The sequence below is a fragment of the Bubalus bubalis genome, chromosome 12 (genome assembly GCF_019923935.1).
Source record: "Bubalus bubalis isolate 160015118507 breed Murrah chromosome 12, NDDB_SH_1, whole genome shotgun sequence".
NCBI lineage: Eukaryota > Metazoa > Chordata > Mammalia > Artiodactyla > Bovidae > Bubalus > Bubalus bubalis.
Window position 1 is genome coordinate 39,527,585 of NC_059168.1, and position 26,131 is coordinate 39,553,715.

General features: G+C 37.5%; 1 pseudogene; it reads right to left on the reverse strand.

Annotated features, from left to right (window-relative positions):
- Positions 1–22,229: 22,229 nt before the first annotated feature.
- Positions 22,230–23,568, reverse strand: LOC102394486 (annotated as a pseudogene).
- Between the last annotated feature and the right edge of the window lie 2,563 nt (positions 23,569–26,131).

The window sequence follows — 26,131 nt, forward strand, 5'->3', positions numbered from 1 at the left end:
ATCCCAGGGATGCAAGGATTCTTCAATATCCGCAAATCAATGTAATACACCACATTAACAAATTGAAAAATAAAAACCATATGATTATCTCAATAGATGCAGAGAAAGCCTTTGACAAAATTCAACAACCATTTATGATAAAAACTCCAGAAAGCAGGAATAGAAGGGACATACCTCAACATAATAAAAGCTATATATGATAAACCCACAGCAAACATTATCCTCAATGGTGAAAAACTGAAAGCATTTCCTCTAAAGTCAGGAACAAGACAAGGGTGCCCACTTTCACCATTACTATTCAACATAGTTTTGGAAGTTTTGGCCACAGCAATCAGAGCAGAAAAAGAAACAAAAGGAATCCAAATTGGAAAAGAAGAAGTAAAACTCTCACTGTTTGCAGATGACATGATCCTCCACATAGAAAACCCTAAAGACTCCACCAGAAAATTACTAGAACTAATCAATGACTATAGTAAAGTTGCAGGATATAAAATCAACACACAGAAATCCCTGGCATTCCTACACACTAATAATGAGAAATAGAAAGAGAAATTAAGGAAACAATTCCATTCACCATTGCAACGAAAAGAATAAAATACTTAGGAATATATCTACCTAAAGAAACTAAAGACCTATATATAGAAAACTATAAAACACTGGTGAAGGGAATCAAAGAGGACACTAATAGATGGAGAAATATACCATGTTCATGGATTGGAAGAATCAATATAGTGAAAATGAATATACTACCCAAAGCAATTTATAGATTCAATGCAATCCCTATCAAGCTACCAACGGTATTCTTCACAGAGCTAGAACAACTAATTTCACAATTTGTATGGAAATACAAAAAACCTCGAATAGCCAAAGCTGTCTTGAGAAAGAAGAATGGAACTGGAGGCATCAACCTGCCTGAATTCAGGCTCTACTACAAAGCCACAGTTATCAAGACAGTATGGTACTGGCACAAAGACAGAAATATAGATCAATGGAACAAAATAGAAAGCCCAGAGATAAATCCACGCACCTATGGACACCTTATCTTTGACAAAGGAGGCAAGAATATACCATGGATTAAAGAAAATCTCTTTAACAAGTGGTGCTTTGAAAACTGGTCAACCACTTGTAAAAGAATGAAACTAGAGCACATTCTAACACCATACACAAAAATCAACTCAAAATGGATTAAAGATCTAAACGTAAGACCAGAAACTATAAAACTCCTAGAGGAGAACATAGACAAAACACTCTCTGACATACATCACAGCAGGATCCTCTATGACCTACCTCCCAGAATATTGGAAATAAAAGCAAAAATAAACAAATGGGACCTAATTAAACTTAAAAGCTTCTGCACAACAAAGGAAACTATAAGTAAGGTGAAAAGACAGCCTTCAGAATGGGAGAAAATAATAGCAAATGAAGCAACTGACAAACAACTAATCTCAAAATATACAAGCAACTCCTACAGCTCAATTCCAGAAAATAAATGACCCAATCAAAAAATGGGCCAAAGAACTAAATAGACATTTCTCAAAGGAAGACATACAGATGGCTAACAAACACATGAAAAGATGCTCAACATCACTCATTATCAGAGAAATGCAAATCAAAACCACTATGAGGTACCATTTCACGCTAGTCAGAATGGCTGCGATCCAAAAGTCTACAAGCAATAAATGCTGGCGAGGGTGTGGAGAGAAGGGAACCCTCTTACACTGTTGGTGGGAATGCAAACTAGTATAGCCACTATGGAGAACAGTGTGGAGATTCCTTAAAAAACTGGAAATAGAACTGCCTTATGACCCAGCAATCCCACTGCTGGGCATACACACTGAGGAAACCAGAATTGAAAGAGACACATGTACCCCAATGTTCATCACAGCACTGTTTATAATAGTCAGGACATGGAAGCAACCTAGATGTCCATCAGCAGATGAATGGATAAGAAAGCGGTGGTATGTATACACAATGGAGTATTACTCAGCCATTAAAAAGAATACATTTGAATCAGTTCTAATGAGGTGGATGAAACTGGAGCCTATTATACAGAGTGAAGTAAGCCAGAAAGAAAAACACCAATACAGTATACTAACGCATATATATGGAATTTAGAAAGATGGTAACAATAACCCTGTATACGAGACAGCATTTTGGACTCTGTGGGAGAGGGAGAGGGTGGGATGATTTGGGAGAATGGCATTGAAATATGTATAATATCATATATGAAACGAGTCACCAGTCCAGGTTCGATGCACGATACTGGATGCTTGGGGCTGTTGCACTGGGACGACCCAGAGGGATGGTATGGGGAGGGAGGAGGGAGGAGGGTTCAGGTATACCTGTGGCAGATTCATTTTGATATATGGCAAAGCCAATACAATATTGTAAAATTAAATAAAATTAAATTAAAAAAAAAAAGCCATTGACACACACACACACAAAAGGATAAAATAGCAAGGAACTCCTCCAAATTCATTTTATGAGGCCAGTATTACTCTGATACCAAAACCAGATAAGGACATTACCCAGAAAGAAAATCATAGCTCAGTCCCTCTGATGAACACATATGCACATATACTCAACAAAATGTTAGGAAGCCAAATACAACAGTACCTTGAAGTGATCACACACTGTGATCAAGTGGGATTTATTCTAGAGATGCAAGGATGGTTTAATATTCACAAACCATGAATACAGTACATTATCACAATAAAAGATAAAAGCATTTGTGACTGATGCACAAAAAGCATTTTACAAGATTCAACAGCCATTTATGAGGAAAACAAAACAACAACAACAACAAAAAATACCTCTCAATAAAATTGGTACAGAAGGAATATACCTCAACATAATAAAGGCCATATATGGCAAAAAAGAAAAAGGCTGTCTGGGGAGGCCTTACAAATAGCTGTGAAAAGAAGAGAAGCAAAAAGCAAAGGATTAAAGGAAAGATATAAACATCTAAATGCAGAGTTCCAAAGAATAGCAATAAAAGATAAGAAAGCCTTCCTCAGTGATCAATTCAAAGAAATAGAGGAAATGGGAAAGACTAGAGATCTCTTCAAGAAAATTAGAGATACCAAGGGGACATTTCATGCAAAGATGGGCTCAGTAAAGGACAAAAATGGTATGGACCTAACAGAAGCAGAAGAGATTAAGAAGAGGTGGCAAGAATACACAGAAGAACTGTACAAAAAAGATCTTCACGACCCAGATAATCACAATAGTGTGATCACTCATCTAGAGCCAGACATCCTGGAATGTGAAGTCAAGTGGGCCTTAGAAAGCATCACTACAAACAAAGCTAGTGGAGGTGATGGAATTCCAGTTGAGCTATTCCAAATCCTGAAAGATGATGCTGTGAAAGTGCTGCACTCAATATGCCAGCAAATTTGGAAAACTCAGCAGTGGTCACAGGACTGGAAAAGGTCAGTTTTCATTCCAATCCCAAAGAAAGGCAATGCCAAAGAATGCTCAAACTACCACACAATTGCACTCATCTCACATGCTAGGAAAGTAATGCTCAAAATTCTCCAAGCCAGGCTTCAGCAATACATGACCCATGAATTTCCTGATGTTCAAGCTGGTTTTAGAAAAGGCAGAGGAACCAGAGATCAAATTGCCAACATCTGCTGGATCATGGAAAAAGCAAGAGAGTTCCAGAAAAACATCTATTTCTGCTTTATTGACTATGTTAAAGCCTTTGACTATGTGGATCACAATAAACTGTGGAAAATTCCAAAAGAGATGGTAATACCAGACCCCCCTGACCTGCCCTTTGAGAAACCTATATGCAGGTCAGGAAGCAACAGTTACAACTGGACATGGATCAACAGACTGGTTCCAAATAGGAAAAGGAGTACGTCAAGGCTGTATATTGTCACCCTGCTTATTTAACTTATATGCAGAGTATATATATATATATATATATATATATATATATATATCATAAGAAATGCTGGGCTGGAAGAAGCACAAGCTGGAATCAAGAGTGCCAGGAGAAATATCAATAATCTCAGATATGCAAATGACACCACCCTTATGGCAGAAAGTGAAGAGGAACTAAAAAGCCTCTTGACGAAAGTGAAAGAGGAGAGTGAAAAAGTTGGCTTAAAGCTCAACATTCCGAAAAAGAAGATCATGGCATCTGGTTCCATCACTTCATGGGAAATAGATGGGGAAACAGTGGAAACAGTGTCAGACTTTATTTTGGGGGGCTCCAAAATCACTGCAGGTGGTGATTGCAGCCATGAAATTAAAAGACGCTTACTCCTTGGAAGGAAAGTTATGACCAACCTAGACAGCATGTTCAAAAGCAGAGACATTACTTTGCCCACAAAGGTCCATCTAGTCAAGGCTATGGTTTTTCCAGTAGTCACGTATGGATGCGAGAGTTGGACTGTGAGGAAGGCTGAGCACTGAAGAATTGATGCTTTTGAACTGTGGTGTTGGAGAAGACTCTTGAAAGTCCCTTGGACTGCAAGGAGATCCAACCAGTCCATTCTAGAGGAGATCAGCCCTGGGATTTCTTTGGAAGGAATGATGCTGAAGCTGAAACTCCAGGACTTTGGCTACCTCGTGCAAAGTGTTGTCTCATTGGAAAAGACTCTGATGCTAGGAGGGATTGGTGGCAGGAGGAGAAGCGGACGACAGAGGATGAGATGGCTGGATGGCATCACCGACTCGATGGACGTGAGTTTAAGTGAACTCCGGGAGTTGGTGATGGACAGGGAGGCCTGGCGTGCTGCGAATCATGGGGTCGCAAAGAGTCGGACACAACTGAGCGGCTGAACTGAACTGATGGCAAATCCAGAGCAAACGTCATACTCACTGGTTAAAAACTGAAAGCTGTTCCTTTAAAACTTTTCTTATATTCTTGGATACAAGCCAAGGAAGAAGGTATAACAGAAAAGCAGCAAAAAAACTGTTCTCAAAGGAGAACAGTGAGAAGAGAGTTATCCAAAAGTGACAACTAATCTTACACTTCCAAGCCCAGAATTGGCACAGGATAGAGGATTCAGATGATAAGATTTGAATGGGAAAATAATACTCTGTAGAAAAATCAGTACAATTGAGAGTTTGGGAAAAAAAAAATGAGAATATGGTAAAATCTATTAATATTAGGGGAAAGTAAAAAGAAAAATTAATTTAATTTGACACTTGATTCATTATACATTGAGTAAGAGTATTGAACCATAAATAAATCAATATAATCATAGCACATGGGCACGTGGTTTCCATGGCAAGGAAAACTATTTATAGTACAATATCAGTATAACTTAACATTATTTATTTTATAACTTTAATAATCAGGCATTAGTAAAGTCACAGAAGAATAAACTATAGTTTATTAATAAATAATAATTATTTAATTAATATACATAATACATTAATAAAACAAACAGAGTTATTTACATTATGAGGTTTTCTGTGAAAACCTTAATGAGTTGAATGTAAGCCAAACAACTAAAATTGAATTGTATTAGGAAGATGTAGGGGTTTCACTGAAATTCCTCAAAGAAAGGAGAGGTGGTTTCATTTCTGAGAGGTTCAGAGAAGAGATATGATAAGGTTGGGAAAGAAAGGATGCTCAAGGCTACATTATCAATATCCACAATTCTGTTAATACTTTAGAGAAAACCACCTCCTCCTTTCAAGTGCAATAACTTGAAAAGGAAAATTGTCTTACTGACATTACTTAAAATGAACTTTTAAAAGGACACTTAAGTATGGTACCAGCAATGAGATCTTTTATGTGCTAAATGATTACTGCTCGAAGCATATAGTGATTTTTTTAAATTTCCTTTTTCCCTCATAATTACCCTATAAAGTAAGTAATACCTTTTTAATTTCAAATGTGGATGAAACTAAAGTTTGGAGAGCAATATCTTGCCCAAGATAATACAGTTTACAAGAAACAGAATCAATATGCTAATCAAGGTTTTTGTGATTGAGATACTGAACACAATGGAAAATGGCTAGACCATAAACTTATGCTAATAGAACTTGGTCCTACAACCTCTGTAGCAATCATCTCAGAATGATCAGGGCTAGGTCACTGACTTCTAGCTTTCCTATTTTTCCCACTTCCACCTTTGTCCAACTTAGGATCAACCAGAGAAAGTAAAATGTGGTCTCCAACCCAATTACATAGCATATCCCACTTCTAGTTAGCTCACCTCTCCTTTGCCATGCCAACAACCTCTAATCAGAGCCTACCTGAAGTCTCTTTTTTTACTATAAAACTTTTCTACTCTTCCTAACTTTGAGTGCTTGCTGAAACAATTAATGGTAACTGAATCCTTTGCCATAGCAAGCTCTGAATAAATACCCTTCGTTTGTCCTCATTTGGGTGAGCTTTGTTTATTTCCACATACCAAATGCTACAATTTCAGTCACTGTACAGTAACATTTAGACTTCCAATGCAACAACAAATTGCTAGTATTCTTAAAACTTGCTTTTGGAAGATAAACTTTTCCAGGCCAAGATAAAAACAAAAAAAAAACATTCACAGGAGCTCCCCACTTTAGATAATTTGGAGTGATAAACTATAGTAAAATAAAAACTGCAAATTGTTGTTCTAACTCCTAAGTTCACTTGTGCTCTGCATTTATAGCTGGAAGAAAGGATCCAAGGCCAAATGACCTTTTATGTTGTATTCCTTGGTTCCCTTCTACAGCTGGTATTGTTACAGATAAAAACAACCAGCAGCGCTCAGATGTAAGCTGCAGATGGTGTTAAAGCAAAGTGCTTTCTGGCTCTTAATGGCTTTCCCTTTGCAAATGGAATGAAACACAGCAGGGACTAAAAGTAAGCACCTAAATATTTCCAATCAAAGCAAGGGGTCTGGGCAAATAAAATCGTTCAAGGGAAATGTTTAAAATAGTATCAATGCATGAGGTATGACTCAGACAAAGAAGGAGAGATTCTATATCAATCACTTGCAAGTACTTTGACTTCAGCATATGATACCTTAGGTGTCTCTGCGTTAATCTATTTCCAGAGTCCACCAGACTCTAATATTCTGGCCACCTGATGCGAAGAGCTGACTCATTCGAAAATACCCTGATGCTGGGAAAGACTGAAGACAAAAGAAAAGGGGGGCAGAAGATGAGATGGTTAGATAGTATTGCCGACCCAATGGACATAAATCTGAGCAAATTCTGGGAGATAAGGAAGGACAGGGAAGCCTGGATTGCTTCAGTCCATGGGGTCACAGTCGGACACGACTTAGCAACTGAACAACAATAACAATAACCAGTATTTGTTTCTCAACAGTTGTTTTTGAGAAAATCAGTTTCTCCAGAGCTTATGAAGTGTTCTACAACCAAAGCAGAGTGTAGTGTCTTTTTGAATGAAATGTGAACAACTGGGTTACACAAAATTGTAAACATTCCTTTCTTATAATATTTCCACGAGCTTTAATTATATAGGAAGATATGACCTGAAAATGTTTCTAAATATTTTCACAATTCAGTTCATGGGAGTAGTGTTCAAAGAAACATAATTGAGTTGTTAGATCTTCATTGGAAGCCATCTTAAAGCTTTAAGTGCATTTCTATATTCCATTGCAATGAAGATATTACAGAGTGCAGAGTCTGAAAAGGGCCAATGAGTTAACTTTAGAATTCTGGAACTAGGATAAGGTGAAAGAAGGAAGGGTCTTACACGACAGAATAGAACAGTGATTAAAGGCTGAGGACGTGGTACCAGTCTGTTAGATTTGAATTGCTGGATTTACTGCTTTGTGGCTTTAAAAGTGAAAGTGTTAATCTCTCAGTCATGTCCAACTCTCTATGACCCCGTGGACTGTAGCCCACTAGGCTCCTCTGTCCATGGAATTCTCCAGGAAAGAATATTGGAGTAGGTAGTGGCATATTATTAATTACATTATGCTTCAGTTTCCTCTTCAATTGAAAGTTACTGAGAGGATTGAATAAGTTAGCATATGCAAAGTGCTAAGAATGTTATACTTTTCATTACTATTGCCATAATTTATTTACCATTTTCTGGGAAAATTGAACAGCAGATCTTGGACTATTCTGACCACACTCTTTCCTCTGAGTTTACAGTAAACAAGTTAATTGTTTATGCTATGAAAAATGGGTCTGAAAATTTTTTGAAAATCTCAATGTGTGCTGTTTGGGGAAGGTTGTCAGAAGAGGTGGGGGCTCATATGCAAGTCATACATTTCAGTCCCTTAGCACTCTTATACCTTTAATAAAGAGGTTAATCCTCTGCCAAATGAATACCCACTACATTCTACCTCTCTCCTCAAGATGTTTTTCTTCTACAGAACTATGCTATAAATTGGAGCATGGTGCAAACTGCTCTGAGGGCTAACTCACTGGGATAACTCTGACACCATTTGAAGCACAGAGACCCTCTAGGAACTCTAGGAGGTTCATATCCCTACTACTGTGCTTGCAATTAGGTCCTTCACTCAGCTGAAGAGTGACTCACATTTCTATTGAAAGATTGTCTTGATTTATAGATATCTAATGAAATAACTAGATTTTAAATCAGCAAAACATTGCAAATATAATATTCTATTCTTTGCCCCCCACCTCTATTCTTCCTTCACACTGGCACTTGAAGAGGATAAATATAATTAATTTCCCCAAATTAAATGTTCTTTTGTCTAGCATGCTATTTAAATCAGCATTGATTTTATGGGAAGCAATAAAAAAACTGGAACTGAACCTAGCTTATTCAGTTTCAATTTTAGTTTAAAAGTTCAGTTCAGTTCAGTCGCACAGTTGTGTCAGGCTCTTTGTGACCCCATAGACTGTAGCACACCAGGCTTCCCTGTCCATCAGCAACTCCCAGAGATGGCAGCCCACTCTATTACTCTTGCCTGGAAAGTCCCATGGGCAGAGGAGCCTGGTAGGCTGCAGCCCATGGGGTCGCTAGGAGTCGGACACGACTGAGTACTTCACTTTCACTTTTCACTTTCATGCATTGGAGAAGGAAATGGCAACCCACTCCATGTTCTTGCCTGGAGAATCCCAGGGACGGGGAGGCCTGGTGGGCTGCCGTCTATGGGGTCGCACAGAGTTGGACACGACTGAGGCGACTTAGCAGCAGCAGCATGTCCACTGAATTGGTGATGCTATCCAACCATCTCATTCTACATCATCCCTTTTTCCTCCCATCCTCAATCTTTCCCAGCATCAGGGCCTTTTCCAATGAGTCAGTTCTTCGTATCAGGTGGGCAAACTATTGAAGTTTCAGCTTCAGCATCAGTCCTTCCAATGAATATTCAGGACTGATTTCCTTTGGGATTGATTGGTTGGATCTCCTTGCAGTCCAAGGAACTCTCAAGAGTCCTCTCCAACACCACAGTTCAAAAGCATCAATTCTTTGCTGCTCAGCTTTCTTTATAGTCCAACTCTCACATCCATACATGACTACTGGAAAAACCATAGCTTTGACTAGATGTACCTTTGCTGGTAAAGTAATGTCTTTGTTTTTTTTTTTTGTTTTTTTTTTGTTTTTTTTTAATTTTATTTTATTTTTAAACTTTACATAACTGTATTAGTTTTGCCAAATATCAAAATGTCTTTGTTTTTTAATATGCTGTCTAGGTTGATCATAGCTTTTATTCCAAGGAGCAAGCGTCTTTTAAATTCATGGCTGCAGCCACCATCTACAGTGATTTTGGAGCCCAAAAAATAAAGTCTGTCACTGTTTCCACTGTTTCCCCATCTATTTGCCATAAAATGATGGGATCAGATGCCATGATCTTAGTTTTCTGAATGTTATGTCTTGAGCCAACTTTTTCACTTTCCTCTTTTACTTTCATCAAGAGGATCTTTAGTTCTTCTTTGCTTTCTGTCATAAGGGTGATGTCATCTGCATATCTGAGGTTATTGATATTTCTCCCAGCAGTCTTGATTGCAGCTTCTGCTTTATACACTCCAGCATTTCTCATGATGTACAAGGCATATAAGTTAACTAAGCAGGATGACAATATACAGCCTTGATATACTCCTTACACAATTTGGAACCATTCTATTGTTCCATGTCCAGTTCTAACTGTTGCTCCTTGACCTGCATATAGATTTCTCAGAAGGCAGGTCAGGTGGTCTGGTAATCCCATCTCTTGAAGGTAATTTTCCACAGTTTGTTGTGATCCACACAGTCAAAGGCTTTGGCATAGTCAATAAAGCAGAAGTAGAGGTTTTTTTTTTCTGGAATTCTCTTGCTTTCTCAATGATCCAACAGATGTTGGCAATTTGATCTCTGGTTCCTCTGCCTTTACTAAATCCATCTTGAACATCTGGAAGTTCTCAGGTCATGTACTGTTGAAGCCTGGCTTGGAGAATTTTAAGCATTATTTTACTTCAAGGCTGTATATTATCACCCTGTTTATTTAACTTCTATGTAGAGTACATCATGAGAAATGCTGGACTGGAAGAATCACAAGCTGGAATCAAGATTGCCAGGAGAAAAATCAATAACCTCAGATATGCAGATGACAACACCCTTATGGCAGAAAGTGAAGAGGAACTCAAAAGCCTCTTGATGAAAGTGGAAAGTGAAAAAGTTGGCTTAAAGCTCAACATTCCGAAAAAGAAGATCATGGCATCCGGTCCCATCACTTCATGGCAAATAGATGGGGAAACAGTGGAAACAGTGTCAGACTTTATTTTTCTGGGCTCCAAAATCACTACAGATGGTGACTGCAACCATGAAATTAAAAGACGCTTACTCCTAGGAAAGAAAGTTATGGCCAACCTAGATAGCATGTTGAAAAGCAGAGACATTACTTTGCCAACAAAGGTTCGTCTAGTCAAGGCTATGGTTTTTCCTGTGGTCATGTATGGATGTGAGAATTGGACTGTGAGGAAGGGTGAGCACTGAAGAATTGATGCTTTTGAACTGTGGTGTTGGAGAAGACTCTTGAGAGTCCCTTGGACTGCAAGGAGATCCAACCAGTCCATTCTGAAGGAGATCAGTCCTGGGTGTTCTTTGGAAGGAATGATGCTGAAGCTGAAACTCCAGTACTTTGGCCATCTCATGCGAAGTGTTGACTCATTGGAAAAGACTCTGATGCTGGGAAGGATTGGGGGCAAGAGGAGAAGGGGACGACAGAGAATGAGATGGCTGGATGGCATCACTGACTCAATGGAAGTGAGTCTGAGTGAACTCCAGGAGTTGGTGATGGACAGGGAGGCCTGGCGTGCTGCGATTCATGGGGTCGCAAAGAGTCAGACACGACTGAGCGACTGATCTGATCTGATCTTACTAGTGTGTGAGATGAGTGCAACTGTGCAGTAGTTTGAAGAGTTTTTAGCATTGCCTTTCTTTGGGATTGGAATGAAAACCGACCTTTTCCAGTCCTGTGGCCACTGCTGAATTTTCCAAATTTGCTGACATATTGAGTGCAGCACTTTCACAGCATCATCTTTTAGGATTTGAAATAGGTCAAGTGGAATTCCATCACCTCCACTAGCTTTGTGTACAGTGATACTTCCTAAGGCCCACTTGACTTCACATTCCATAATGTTTGGCTCTGGGTGAGAGATCACACCATCGTGATTATCTGGGTCATTAAGATCTTTTTTGTATAGTTCTGTGTATTCTTGCCACCTCTTAATATCTTCTGCTTCTGTTAGGTCCATACCATTTCTGTCCTTTTTTATGTTCATCTTTGCATGAAATGTTCCCTTTGTATCTCTAATTTTCTTGAAGAGATCTATAGTCTTTCCCATTCTGTTGTTTTCCTCTATTTCTTGGCACTGATCATGGAGAAAAGTTTTCTTATCTCTCCTTGCTATTCTTTGGAACTCTGCATTCAAATGGGTTTATCTTTCCTTTTCTCCTTTGCCTTTCACTTCTCGTCTTTCACAGCTATTTGTAAGGCCTCCTCAGACAATCATTTTTCATTTTTGCATTTCTTTTTCTCGGGGATGGTCTTGATCACTGCCTCCTGTACAATATCATGAACCTCTGTCCATAGTCCTTCAGGCACTCTATCAAATCTAATCCCTTGAATCTATTTGCACTTCCACTGTATATTCATAAGGGATTTGATTTAGGTCATACCTGAATTGTCTAGTCATTTTCCCTACTTTATTCAATTTAAGTCTGAATTCGGCCATAAGGAATGATATGAGCCACAGTCAGCTCCCGGTCTTGTTTTTGCTGACTGTATAGAGCTTCACCATCTTTATTCTCAAAGAATATAATCAATCTGATTTCAGTATTGACCATCTGGTGATGTCCATTTGTAGAGTCTTCTCTTGTGTTGTTGAAAGAGGGTGTTTGCTCTGACCAATGCATTCTCTTGGCAAAACCCTATTAGCTTTTGCCCTGCTTCATTCTGTACTCCAAGGCCAAATTTGCCTGTTACTCCAGGTATCTCTGGACATACCTCTTTTGCATTTAAGTCCCCTTTGATGAATGACATCTTTTTTGGGTGTTAGTTCTAGAAGGTCTTGTAGGTCTTCATAGAACTGTTCAACTTCAACTTCTTCAGCATTACTGGTCAGGGCATAGGTGTGCATTACTGTGATATTGAAAGGTTTGCCTTGGAAACAAACAGAGATCATTCTGTCATTTTTGAGATTGCATCCAAGTACTGAAGTTCAGACTGTTTTATTGACTATGATGGCTACTCCATTTCTTCTAAGGGATTCTTGCCCACAGTAGATGAAAGAATTTCAGAATCTATGGCTTTCTAAATTCTTCAAGGTTTATTAGTCTCTGTACCCTGACACAGCAATAAGCTGATAACTATAAGGCTTTACTTTCCAGTGAAGAGGGTATTTAAAAGCTGAATAGCTGCAAAATAGCTTATAATACTACAATGCTAGCTAAAAGGATTAGAACTAATGAGGAACATTTGGATTACATGTTTGTATGATACTATAAAAATTATCATTCTCCTCAAATAGTGTAAGCTCTTTTTGTGGCTATTCAGCTTTTAAATACCTTCTTCACTGAAAAGTAATGCATTATAGTTATCAGCTTGTTTCTGTGTCAGGGTACAGAGACTAATAAACCTTGAAGGATTTGAAAGCCATAGATTCTGAAATTCTTTCATCAAGTTTCTCTGGCAGGTTAAATTACTTATTCTTATTAATATCAGGCTGCAGTTCCTCCTAATAGTGAAAGGTCACCTTAAGTGTCTCTGTAAATAATTACATAATTCTAAAATCTTGCAGTTGAAATACCCATTTTTAATCATCCAACTCACTTCTAGAACATATCAAGGCAATAAGATCATTTTAAAGTTGATATTTTAATCTCCAACTTAATCATTGTTCAAGATAGGAAATAATCAGTAACCATATACAAAATAATTTTAAAGTTAATTTACTTAACTCTTACCTCTTTCATGTTTCAATTGTCAACTCTATTTTATAAATAAGTGGTGAGAGTAATCAAAAGTGTCTCATAAATGGCTATGTGTAAATTTGCATATTTTTTAACCTAAACTTTAACAAACAATGAAGCTAACTCTCACTGAAGAATCAACTAAGTTTATCTACATTCCCCACTTTGGTGTATGGGTGCAATATTTCCTTTTTCATAATTCATAAACTTAACCTAAAGATCTGAAAAACAATAATGCATGCTTCTTTGTATCAACCGTATGATACTGCGTGCTGTGTACTTAGTCACTCAGTCATGTCCGCCTCTTTATGACCCCACAGACTGTAGCCCACCAGGTTATTCTGCTCATGGAGTTCTCAAAGCAAGAATACTGGAGTGGGTTTCCATGCCCTCTCCAGGGGGTCTTCCCAACACAGGGACTGAACCCAGGTCTCCCACATTGCAGGTGATTTTTTACACTCAAGCAAATATATGATATTAGCAGGGTGATAACTTCATCCACCACTATAATATTATTTTTGTTTCTTTAGCTTAGATGCCAAAATTTAAAAAAAAAAAAGATATACACAAACACACAAAACATTGCAAGGGCATGGCAATTTAGAAAATAATATATATTTGCAAACTATAAATACAAATATTTCCCTATAATTCTATCTAAATGATTCAAGAAAAAGCTTAGGTATTTTTAGTCATTTCACACTTCATTTGAAATTACTCTGAGGGCAAATGAAATAAATAAAATGAGATGTTATACATATCCCATTTAGTTTTCTGTAACAGTGAAAGAAGATGGGGAAGAAGATAGAATGAACCAGCAAATTCATATTTGCCTTATTCCAATCTCCACTAATATACATAGGCTGGTGTTCATTAGTAGAAAAAAAAAAATTCTGTGAACTATAAAAACTAGAATCCGTGTTCTGCTGAGAATTACAACAAAGAGGATTCTTGCCTTCATCTTCAAAGATCAACTTAATCAGGGGCTTTTCTGGTAGTCCAGTGGTTAAGACTTTGCCTTCCAACGCAGAGGGTTCCATCCCTGGTCAGTGTGCTAAGAACCCATATGCTTTGGGACCAAAAAAACAAAACATAAAACAGAAGCAACATTGTAATAAATTCAATGAAGACCTTAAAAAATGGTCCTCATTTTAAAAAAAATCTTAAAAAAAAATCATACTAATCAGACTTGTCTTCTTGTGTCCCCTTTTGATTTTTCCTCTTTCTTAGTATTCCTCTTCTAACTCCCACTTGATCTGACAAATGTCTTTAGGTGTTAACATTCATGTTTCTTTTCCTCCCACCCCTGGGCATATTCATCATATGTTAATTCATTTACCAAAAATTGTACTTTTCTTCATTGTAGGAGGGCCTGAGCTCACATGAAAAAATGTTTAAAATAAAGGCTGCAATTAATATGCATATCATTAAACTAATTTTTAAATGCAGTATAATGATCTTAGGGATTCAAGCCTTTTGAGAGTTGTTTGACCTTAAATCTACAAAAAGGTTGAAAAATTACCTCTAGAAGGATAGACTATTTGTAGTTAACAAATAATTTTACGTTATACCTCTATAGAATATGTATGAGGAAAACATAAAAAAAGTTATGATACCAAGACCTTTACAGGGATGAAAAGTGCATCAGAAACCTAAGTGAATTGAATATTAATTTGAAACACTTGGTACAGTTGGATAGTGGCATAAATATGGAGAAGATTCCTGAAATTCTGAATTACCAGCTGTATAAATTTCCTTATAAGAAGCTCATTGCTACTAAATTAACTTGCATATTTGAGAATAGAATTTATAAAATATGCAATTTAAAAATAAAATTTTTTCTCAGAATTCAACTCAAGATATATTGATTACAGCATACTCACAAATAATGAATACAATCATAGTGGCATAATATTACCCTAACATTTCATTCATGACTGTAGTTTACATTCAGAAGTACCTAAACAAAATTCTGCAGAATTCTGTACACATTTTGATAAATCTGGTTACAAATTATTCAATATCACAGCAGCTCCTATGGATAACAATTCAAGGTAATATCAAATTAAATCTAGGATCTCAGACTCATAGGATAATAAACCACCTGGAAACCATGTGTTGAATAAAAGCACATAATTCACATTCTCTTCCTAAATGAGAACTTTTGTTCATACATACCTGAGTGTCACCATCTCTGACCACTCATTAGTTCAGTTCAGTCGCTCAGTCATGTCCAACTCTTTGCAACCCCATGGACTGCAGCACACCAGGCCTCCCCGTCCATCAATAACTCCCGGAGCTTACTCAAACTCATGTCCATTGAGTCAGTGATGCTATCCAACCATCTCATCCTCTCTCGTCCCCTACGCCTCAGACCTTCAATCTTTCCCAGCCTCGGGGTCTTTTCCAATGAGTCACTTCTTCGCATCAGGTGGCCAAACGATGGGAATTTCAGCTTCAGCATCAGTCCTTCCAATTATTATTCAGGACTGATTTCCTTTAGGATAGACTAGCTGGATCTCCTTGCAGTCCAAGGAACTTTCAAGAGTCTTCTCCAACACCACAGTTCAAAAGCATCAGTTCTCTGGTGCTCAGCTTTCTTTATAGTCCAACTCTCACATCCATACAAGACTACTGGAAAAACCATAGCTTTTACTAGCCGGACCTCTGTTGGCAAAGTAATGTCTTTGCTTTTTAATATGCTGTCTAGGTTGGTCATAACTTTTCTTCCAAGGAGTAAGCATCTTTTAATTTCATGGCTGCAGTCACCATCTGCAGTGACTTTGGAGCCCCAAAAAACAAACTCCATCACTGTTTCCATTGTTTCCCCATCTATTTGCCATGAAGAGATGGGACCAGATGCCATGATCTAGGTTTTCTGAATGTTGAGTTTTAAGCCAACTTTTTCACTCTCCTCTTTCACTTTCATCAAGAGTTTTTAGTTCTTCTTTGCTTTCTCCCATAAGGTTGGTGTCATCTGCAAATCTGAGATCATTGATATTTCTCCCAGAAATCTTGATTCCAGCTTGTGATTTATCCAGCCCAGCATTTAGCATGATGTACTCTGCATAGAAGTTAAATAAGCAGGGTGACAATATACAACCTTGACATACTCCTTTCCCAATTTGGAACCAGGCTGTTGTTCCATGTCCAATTCTAACTGTTGCTTCTTGACTGCAGTTAATTGTAACTGACCACTCATGTTACAATTTAAAATTAATGGCTTGTTTTTCACTGCCAAGACTGCAATGGCTAATCTAGCATTAAATGATAATGCAATGAGTGTACTAGAATAAATGCCAATCTAATTTTTTCCAACATTTGCTTTGGCAAGTTGTAGAAACAATAAGGCACTTCTCTCTAAAATTCTGAGGCCAGAAAGAAAACCAAAGGATTTTTTTTTGTCTATTTGTTTTGTTTTGTTTTTAATTTGGCTGTGCAGTGCAGCTTGAGGGATCTTAGTTCTCCGACCAGGGATAGTACCTGGACTCTGCAGTTATAGTTCCGTGTCCCAACCAGAAGACCGCCAAGGAATTCCCAAAGAAAACAAGAGTAAAAGGACAATAAATGTATCATCTTTGTTGTCATGCCAGAAATTATTTGCAAATCAAGTATGTTTCATGAAATCCTTAAAACAGGATAAAATACACAGAAAACCATCTTATACCAGTAGAGCAAGGCCAAAAATAATCAGAGTAGGTAAAAAGCCACTTTCTGCTACTATGTCCTAGTCACATACTACGAAACACCCAGGAGCTGATAATTAACTACCGTCAAAATCAAAGTGAGAACCCATTAACCCCTTACAAAGCCTTCATTTGTTTCCCTTTGTCTTTCATATTTGACTTTGGGAAGCCAATGTATATATATAAGTGATATATATATATATATATATATATATATATATAGTGACAAACTACCAAGTATAAAGATAATAAAGGCTTGAAATATAAATAGTTGATTTGACCCATAAGGTCCATCTGCCTGTTGCTTATTATCTCTTCCATTAGGAATTAAATGGCTATTCTATCAGTATTGTTCTTAACTGAAGCTGTATAAAGATTAAATAGAATATTAAAATTACATGAATTGGAGAGGAGTCCATTTGGAATAAGAAGAGACATATTTTCTAAGTTCTGAGATATATTTTTCACATTTATTTTTGTCTGCTTATTCACTCAGTGAATATCTACTGGACATCCATTATGTGCCTCTTTCAAGCTTTGAAGATACAGTGAAAAAGTGAAAGTTGCTCAGTCATGTACAACTCTTTGCGACCCCATGGACTAAAACCCACCAGGCTCATCTGTACATGGAATTCTCCAGGCAAGGATAATGGAGTGGTAGCCATACCCTTCTTCAGGGGATCTTCCCAACACAGGGATCAAGATTAGGTCTCCCGCATTGCAGGCAGATTCTTTACCGTCTGAGCCATAGTACTGAACAAAATAGACAAAAATAGCTATCTTCTTAGAGTTTATTTTCTAGTTGGGGGCTTTATCCAACTGTATTTGATATTCAGTCTTGGAGGTCTAATGGACATATCAAACTTGGCAAGTCCAAATAATTCTAAGTCCCTCTCCCCCTTCAAATGTATTTCTCCTCCAGTCCTTCCTATTTCAGTAAATGGCATCTCAATTCACCATGTGTTTATGTCAAAAACCGCAGTTATTTTTGTTTCTCCCATTCCCTCATTCTACACTTACAGTCCATTCATCATCAAATGCTGCTGGCTCTACCTTCCAGATACATTCCAAATGTAACTGCTATAACCTTGGTCATTATTTCTCAACTATACTGGTGTAATAAGTTTTCTAACTTTCCTGATCTGTAAGAGAAAACAGGAGAAGAGGGGAAGACAAAGGGAGAAAAAGAATACAAAATAGAAAGAGGGAAAGAGTATTTCTAACTGTTTACCTAAGGTATCCAGGAATTAGGCTGAAGCAGATAAATAAATAGATATGTGTGTGTATATATATATATGCACAAACATGTATACATACATATCTCTCAGTTCAGTTCAGTTCAGTTCAGTAGCTCAGTCGTGTCTGACTGCAACCCCATGAATCACAGCACACCAGGCCTACCTGTACATCACCAACTACCGGAGTTCACTCAAACTCACGTCCATCGAGTCAGTGATGCCATCCAGCTATGTCATCCTCTGTCGTCCCCTTCTCCTCCTGCCCCCAAAGACTCTCAGCATCAGGGTCTTTTCCAATGAGTCAACTCTTTGCATGAGGTGCATGCAAACTCCAAAGTACTGGAGTTTCAGCTTTAGCATCATTCCTTCCAAAGAACACCCAGGACTGATCTCCTTTAGAGAGGAATGGTTGGTTGGATCTCCTTGCAGTCCAAGGGACTCTCAAGAGCCTTCTCCAACACCACAGTTCAAAAGCATCAATTCTTCAGCACTCAGCTTTCTTCACAGTCCAACTCTCACATCCATACATGACCACAGGAAAAACCATAGCCTTGACTAGACGAACCTTAGTTGGCAAAATAATGTCTCTGCTTTTGAATATGCTATCTAGGTTGGCCATAACTTTCCTTCCAAGGAGTAAGCGTCTTTTAATTTCATGGCTGCAGTCATATTCTGCAGTGATTTTGGAGCCCAGAAAAATAAAGTCTGACACTTTTTCCACTGTTTCCCCAACTATTTCCCATGAAGTGGTGGGACTGGATGCCATGATCTTAGTTTTATGAATGTTGAGCTTTAAGCCAACTTTTTCACTCTCCTCTTTCACTTTCATCAAGAGGCTTTTGAGTTCCTCTTCACTTTCTGCCATAAAGGTGGTGTCATCTGCATATCTGAGGTTGTTGATATTTCTCCTGACAATCTTGATTCCAGCTTGTGCTTCTTCCAGCCCAGCGTTTCTCATGATGTAGTCTGCATAGAAGTTAAATAAGCAGGGTGACGATATACAGTCTTGACAAACTCCTTTTCCTATTTGGAACCAGTCTGTTGTTCCTTGTCCAGTTCTAACTGTTGCTTCCTGACCTGCATACAGGTTTCTCAAGAGGCAGGTCAGGTGGTCTGGTATTCCCATCTCTTTCAGAATTTTCCAGTTTATTGTGATCGACACAGTCAAAGGCTTTGACATAGTCAATAAAGCAGAAATCGATGTTTTTCTGGAACTCTCTTGCTTTTTCACATGATCCATCGGATATTGGCAATTTGATCTCTGTTTCCTCTGCCTTTTCTAAAACCAGTTTGAACATCTGGTAGTTCATGGTTCACATATTGCTGAAGCTTACTTATTTTGTTAATAATAACATGCTGTTAAAATGAAACACAACCACTAAACATAAATTTTTTAAGTATTTTTCCAACCCACGTCCATTGGAAAGATCCTACTGACAACCTGGTAGCAAAGGATATTTCTAGTGCCCAGACTTTGGTCTTAGTATATCATTTTCCTATAAAATGAACCAAAGTTTCTCAAAAACAGCAGGGATTATATAATGTCTGCATGGAAACATTTTACCTTAGGTACCAAAAAATAAATAAATCTCAAGACCTCTACTAGGGTCATGCCAAAGGACTCTGTAGTTATTGAAGAGTTTCATACTGGTTGAAGATTTAAAAATGCAAGCATCAAAAATAAGATAATTTAAATACATAAAATGGAATAAATGTAACAGTTCATCGTGATGGTAAAAAAATGCTCATTTCTCATCATTTGAAGATGCTGGTAAATGGACCCATTATGCTGTGAAATAAATGTAAAAACTTGAATATGTATCCTACCGTTTTCTACCATCACTGTGTTTTTTGGATAATGAAGCAATATATGAGAAGTTTATTTTTAAGGGAGAATTTCAGATTAGAAAATAATATGACAGAATTATATCATTTTATATACTCTAATGAATTAATTAATCTAGATATTGATCAACAGTTGCTCTTAACATCAGAAACAAGAAAGACAGACTTTATGTGCCTCATTTTAGATAAACACAATACTATCTATGAAACAGTATTACAAAAAAGAGAAATCAATAAATCTGAATCACATCAAGCCTCCATTTCTAATCTATAGAAAAATACACAAGACTTTTGGTTTACAAACTTATGAATTTACTGGGTGAGATCTGCCCCCTATATATGGAGGGCAAGAAGAGATCCAAGAAAGAGGCTGACCATTCCTGATTGGTAGGTGGCAGGTTTAATAAGCAAGGGGACTTAATTGCCAGGCTTGACTTGGGCAGCTGCAAGACAAGCAGATCTTCACACCTGAACATCAGAATCTTAAGGGTTTATATAGAGGCTTTAACTGGGTTCAGTCATGTATACGTCTAGATGGTCTCAAAAGTAAATTACTCTCTCCAGTTCGCATCCTTGAAAACGGTTCCGGCTGTGGTATCAGTGGGTGGAACATATATTCATTCGAAGGACAGAGAAGAGGGAGAGGAGCCTCTGACTACCCAGACCCAGTTCACAGGTCAATTGCTGGTCATGACCTCTCAATAACTTCTTTAACAAAGAGCAAAGAGTATGTTAAAAGACACAGGAGAGAAGCAATCAGCAAAAGCTGAACTACAGGGAACTGCTGGACAAAGAACCTTATTTCTGATTCAACAACTATGTTGCAAGTGATTTTTAAAAAGGAGAAAGATGGAGAGAAACAGACACTGAGCTCTAAGTTATAAGGCACTAAGGCAGAAACAGAATGATAGGTTGAGAACACCAAGCTTGTTTTGCTGAGTACCAGAGAAACCACAGATAAAGAAATGACTCACTTACAGCCCCTCAGTAAGCATCATGCAGGTGCAGGCACAGTGAGGGACTAGAATGACATAGCGAGCTTTACACCTCAAAGATGAAAACCTACCACAAGCTTCATAATGAATCCTGCCCATTTTGTAAATGTAACACATGACAAGGTATGAAGAACAGTCACATTTGTATAGTGAACTCTTGAAACTAAAAATTTGCTTTCCACCATTCATTCCCGGGCCCCCTACCCCTCTTGCTCCCTGTTTCCCAGATAAAATACCCCACTCAACTGCCTATCCAGGAAACACATCTTAACTTTGCTTCCTGTCTTTTTATTTGGCCACACTGCAATGAAGCCTTTACATTCTGGAAGAGACTATTGCCTCAGCATTTGGTCTTTCCATTGTGCAGTGGGCAAAAAGCCACTTGTTCTGCTACAAAATCTTTTAAAGAGACATATTAACTAAATGCAATGTTTGTAACTGACCTTGTTCCTGATTTTTTAAATATAAAAATAATTGTGACATTTGTGAGAAAGTTGGAAAAATTTAAACAATGGATCTTTTCTGGTATTAAGGATTTATTAAGCTTTTCAAATAATAATGACATCATGGGTATCTTTAAAAAGAAAGTTATTGACTTTCAGAGAAACACACTGAAATATGTACAGATGAAGTAATACCTTTTACGCTTGTGCAGGAATGATAAGGGGAAGTAAGTAGGGTACAGAACACGAGATGGGCCAGGTGTCGATAACTGTTGATGATAGATAATGCTAAAGGATTTTATTGTAGTCTCCTATTTCTATATATGGTTAAAGGTTTCTATAATAAATAATTTAAAATAAATGTTCAAAGTGACATGATATAAAATATATAAGTAAAGTTTTTGAGACAAGAAGATACAACTGTGTTCTTTTAATTGTTGGGTGTTGGGTCATTTGCTAAGTGTTTTGAAACATTTAAAATCAGACAAGAATGTAATATTTGAGGTTTTATGCCTTTAGTGAATGTTGTGTTGGCAGAGGTGTTTTCAGAGGAGTAGAATTTCTCTTGTATCAGTACTTCTAATGTTGTATAGGTTAAATTATAGTAAAAAGGCAACTATATTATTTATTCATATTGATGCAGTGCTTCTACTTTAATTAATAACACAACTTTATTATAGTAGGCCAAATTTATATTCCACCATCAAGAGGGGTTCTTTCATTACATCATTTTATGATGGATCATTAAAAATACCTTAATAGCCTTTTCATTACCCCTTAACATAATCAGTGAAAGATTTGAAGCTGGAACAAAATGAAAGTTCAAGGCTGTATTGCCTTGAACTTCATTTGTAATTTTAGAACAGCAAATAGACCCTAAGTGTTTCTTAATGTGGATAAATTCATTTTATTTCCATTGAACATTTTATTCTGGTATACTAGTCAGCTGGGGATGCCATTAAAAAAGAAAAAAAAAAGCCACCAAATGAATGACCTAAATAATAGACGTTTATTTTCCCACATTCTGAAGGTTGGAAGTCTGAAATCATGATGCTGGCATGGTTAGTTTCTCCTAGGGCCTCTGTCCTTTGCTCACAGATACAGGCCTTCTCTTTGTGTCCCCACAAGGCCTTTGTGTATATCCCTGGGGTCTCTTCCTCCTGTTGTAATGACATCAGTCATTGGATTAGGGCATTTGTGGCCACATTTAATCTTAATGACCTTCTTAAAGGCCCTATCTCCAAATATAGTCATCCTGGGAATTAGAGCTTCAATATATGAATTTGGGGAATACTGTTGGATTCAGAGTACAGGGGGATTCTTTACCACTGAGCCACCAGGGAATCAGAAAATACCTCTGTCAATATAATATACACTAAAAGCATGAAGCTTCAAATATTACATTTTTGTATGATTTTAAATGATTCAAAACAATTAGCAAATGACCCAACAATTAAAGGAACACTGCTGCTGCTGCTGCTGCTAAGTCATTTCAGTAGTATCCGTCTCTGTGCGACCCCATAGACGGCAGCCCACCTGACTCCTCTGTCCCTGGGATTCTCCAGGCAAGAATACTGGAATGGGTTGCCATTTCCTTCTCCTAAAGGAACAAGCTGTGTCTTATCTCAAAAACTTTATATATCTTATATCATGTTGCTTTGCATATTTATTTTAAATTATTTATTGTAGAAAACTTTAACCATATATAGAAATAGAAGAATATAATAAAATCCTTCACCATTATACATCATTGGCAGTTATTAACACCTGGTCCATCTTGTGTTATATACCCTACCTACTTCCCCTTATCATTTCTGAGCAGATATAAGATGCAAGATTAAAATGTAAGATTAGGTGTCCCTAATAATTCAAGAAGATGACTGGGAAAAAGTTCATTTTTCACATTAAAAAAAATTTCCAAAGAATATCATGACTTTCAAAAGGTCCACCTGCTGAAAGTTCAGTAATTGGACAACTGCCCATTGGCTGAGATCCAATTTCTCCAGCATCCATTTTCAGCCTGCCCTCTACACAGCTTCTTAGCCCCCTGGACCCTCACTTCCAATTTTGGGAACTAATTCCTCACATCCGGTGGCACACTTATTTTGTTTGTTTTTAATACACAGATTTGTGGTCAAAAAGTTTTAAAAGTTACAAATAGCAAACAAACATATGAAAAGATGTTTCACATTATATATCGTTAGAGAAATGCAAATGAAAACAGCAATGAAATACCACTACACACCTAGAAAAATTGGTGAAATCCAAAACTGACAACACCAGATGCTGGTGAAATATGGAGCATCAAGAGTTCTCAATCATTTCTGGTGGAAATGAAAAATAATAGGCATTTTGGAAGACAGTTTGGTGGCATTTAACAAAACTAAACATACTCTTACCATAGAATCCAGCAAATTCACTCCTTGGTATTTACCTGAAAGAGTTGAAAATGTATACCCACACAAAAATCTGCATATGGATATTTACTGCAGCTTTATTCACAAATGCCAAAATTTGGAAGTGACCATGATGCCCATCAGTAGGAGAATAGATAAACGGTGATGCATCCAGACAATGAAATATTATTTATCACTAAAAAGAAATAGCTATCAAGTTAAAAGATATGGAGGAAACTTAAATGCACAATACTAAGTGCAAGGAGATCCAACCAGTCCATTCTCAAGGAGATCAGCCCTGGGTGTTCTTTGGAAGGAATGATGCTAAAGCTGAAACTCCAGTACTTTGGCGACCTCATGCGAAGAGTTGACTCATTGCAAAAGACTCTGATGCTGGGAGGGACTGGGGGCAGGAGGAGAAGGGGACGACAGAGGATGAGATGGCTGGATGGCATCACCGACTCGATGGGCATGAGTCTGAGTGAACTCCGGGAGTTGGTGATGGACAGGGAGGCCTGGCGTGCTGCAATTCATGGGGTCACAAAGAGTCGGACATGACTGAGCGACTGAACTGACTGAACTGAAGTGAAAGAAGCTAATCCAAAAATTTTACATACTGTATGATTCTAATTAGATGATATTCAGAAAAAAGACAAAATTATAGATATTTTCAGTGGTTGCCAGGGCTTAAGGGGAATGGATATGTGAGTAGGTAAAGCAGGGCTTTAGGGCAGTGCAGATGCCCTATATGATACCATAATGATGTATATATTTCATTATTTAGGTACATTTGCCAAAACTCATAGAATGGACAACACCAAGAATGAATTTTAATGTAAGCTTTAAACTTCAGGTACATGCATGCATGCTGTCACTTCAGTCCTGTCCAACTCTTTGGGACCCTACGGACTGTAGCCCACCAGGTTTCTCTGTCCATAGGATTCTCCAGGCAAGAATACTGGAGTGAGTTGCCATGCCTTCCTCCAGGGGATCTTCCTGACCCTGGGATCGAACCCTGGTCTCTTATGTTTCCTGCATTGGCAGGTGAGTTTTTAATCTGCCACCTGGGAACTTCAGGTAATTATGATATATCACTGTGGGTACATCAGTTATAACAGATATACCATGGTGGTGAGGGGTGTTGATAATGGGGAAGCTATGCATGCATGGGGACAAGGAATATGGGATATTGCCATACATTCTGTTCTAAAACAATACGCTCTATTTTTAAAGCATAATAGAATTTTGAAAATTTTCTAAGTTTGAATCCCACCCTTTTTACTTAACATGTGATTTTGAATGAATTAATATCTATGAAGTTCAGCATGTATATCTGTCTATAAAATGGAATATCAAAAGTATATGCCTTCCAAAATGATTAAGGATAATTTAAAATAAAAATATAAGAATTTTACAAAATTCTTTCAGATACATATTTGTACTAAATTGATGGGAGGCTTTCAGCTGGGACGTAAGAGAGAAACTAAAGGTATAGCTAGGAGGCCATTTATTCCTTTACGGTACTTCTATAAGGGGATCATAGAAATACTGATTTCCATTGATTACTTTATAGATTCCCAAGATCTCAACATGAGATTTAGTCTATAATGTTTGCATAATTTTAAAAACCACTCTTTTGATGAGGCAATACATATTCATGGTATACATTTCAAACTTAGCTAAATGATATATGGTGAAAATAAATCCCCCTACTCCTTTCTTCAACCCCCAAAATCTATATTCAATATAGATAATCTAGTTTTATTAGTAAGAACTCTGGTCATTTTTCTTGCACTTAAAAATAAAAGATTTGCCAGAGCAATGTTTTAGTACCTTACATACTTTCCCCCTAATTTTCAAAACATCATTTCTAATAAACTCATATTCCCACGGTGTAGATGAAACTGATGCTGAAAATGATTAAGAAGCTGCTCAGAACTGTGAGCTAGGATTTATCCCATATCCTTGCGGTTGTGATTCCAAAACCAAAGGTTTTAAATTTAACTAATCAGCTTTATTAAGCTGAGTCCTAGAGTAAAGATTTATTTATTCTCTTACCTAAAATAATATTTTCTGATCTCTATGAAGTTTTACTTTGATTTTCTTTGTTCCCTACACCCATTTTTCTCCCCATATCCTCCCTAAACCTCCTAAGAATTGTCATTTTCTAGGATTTCAGG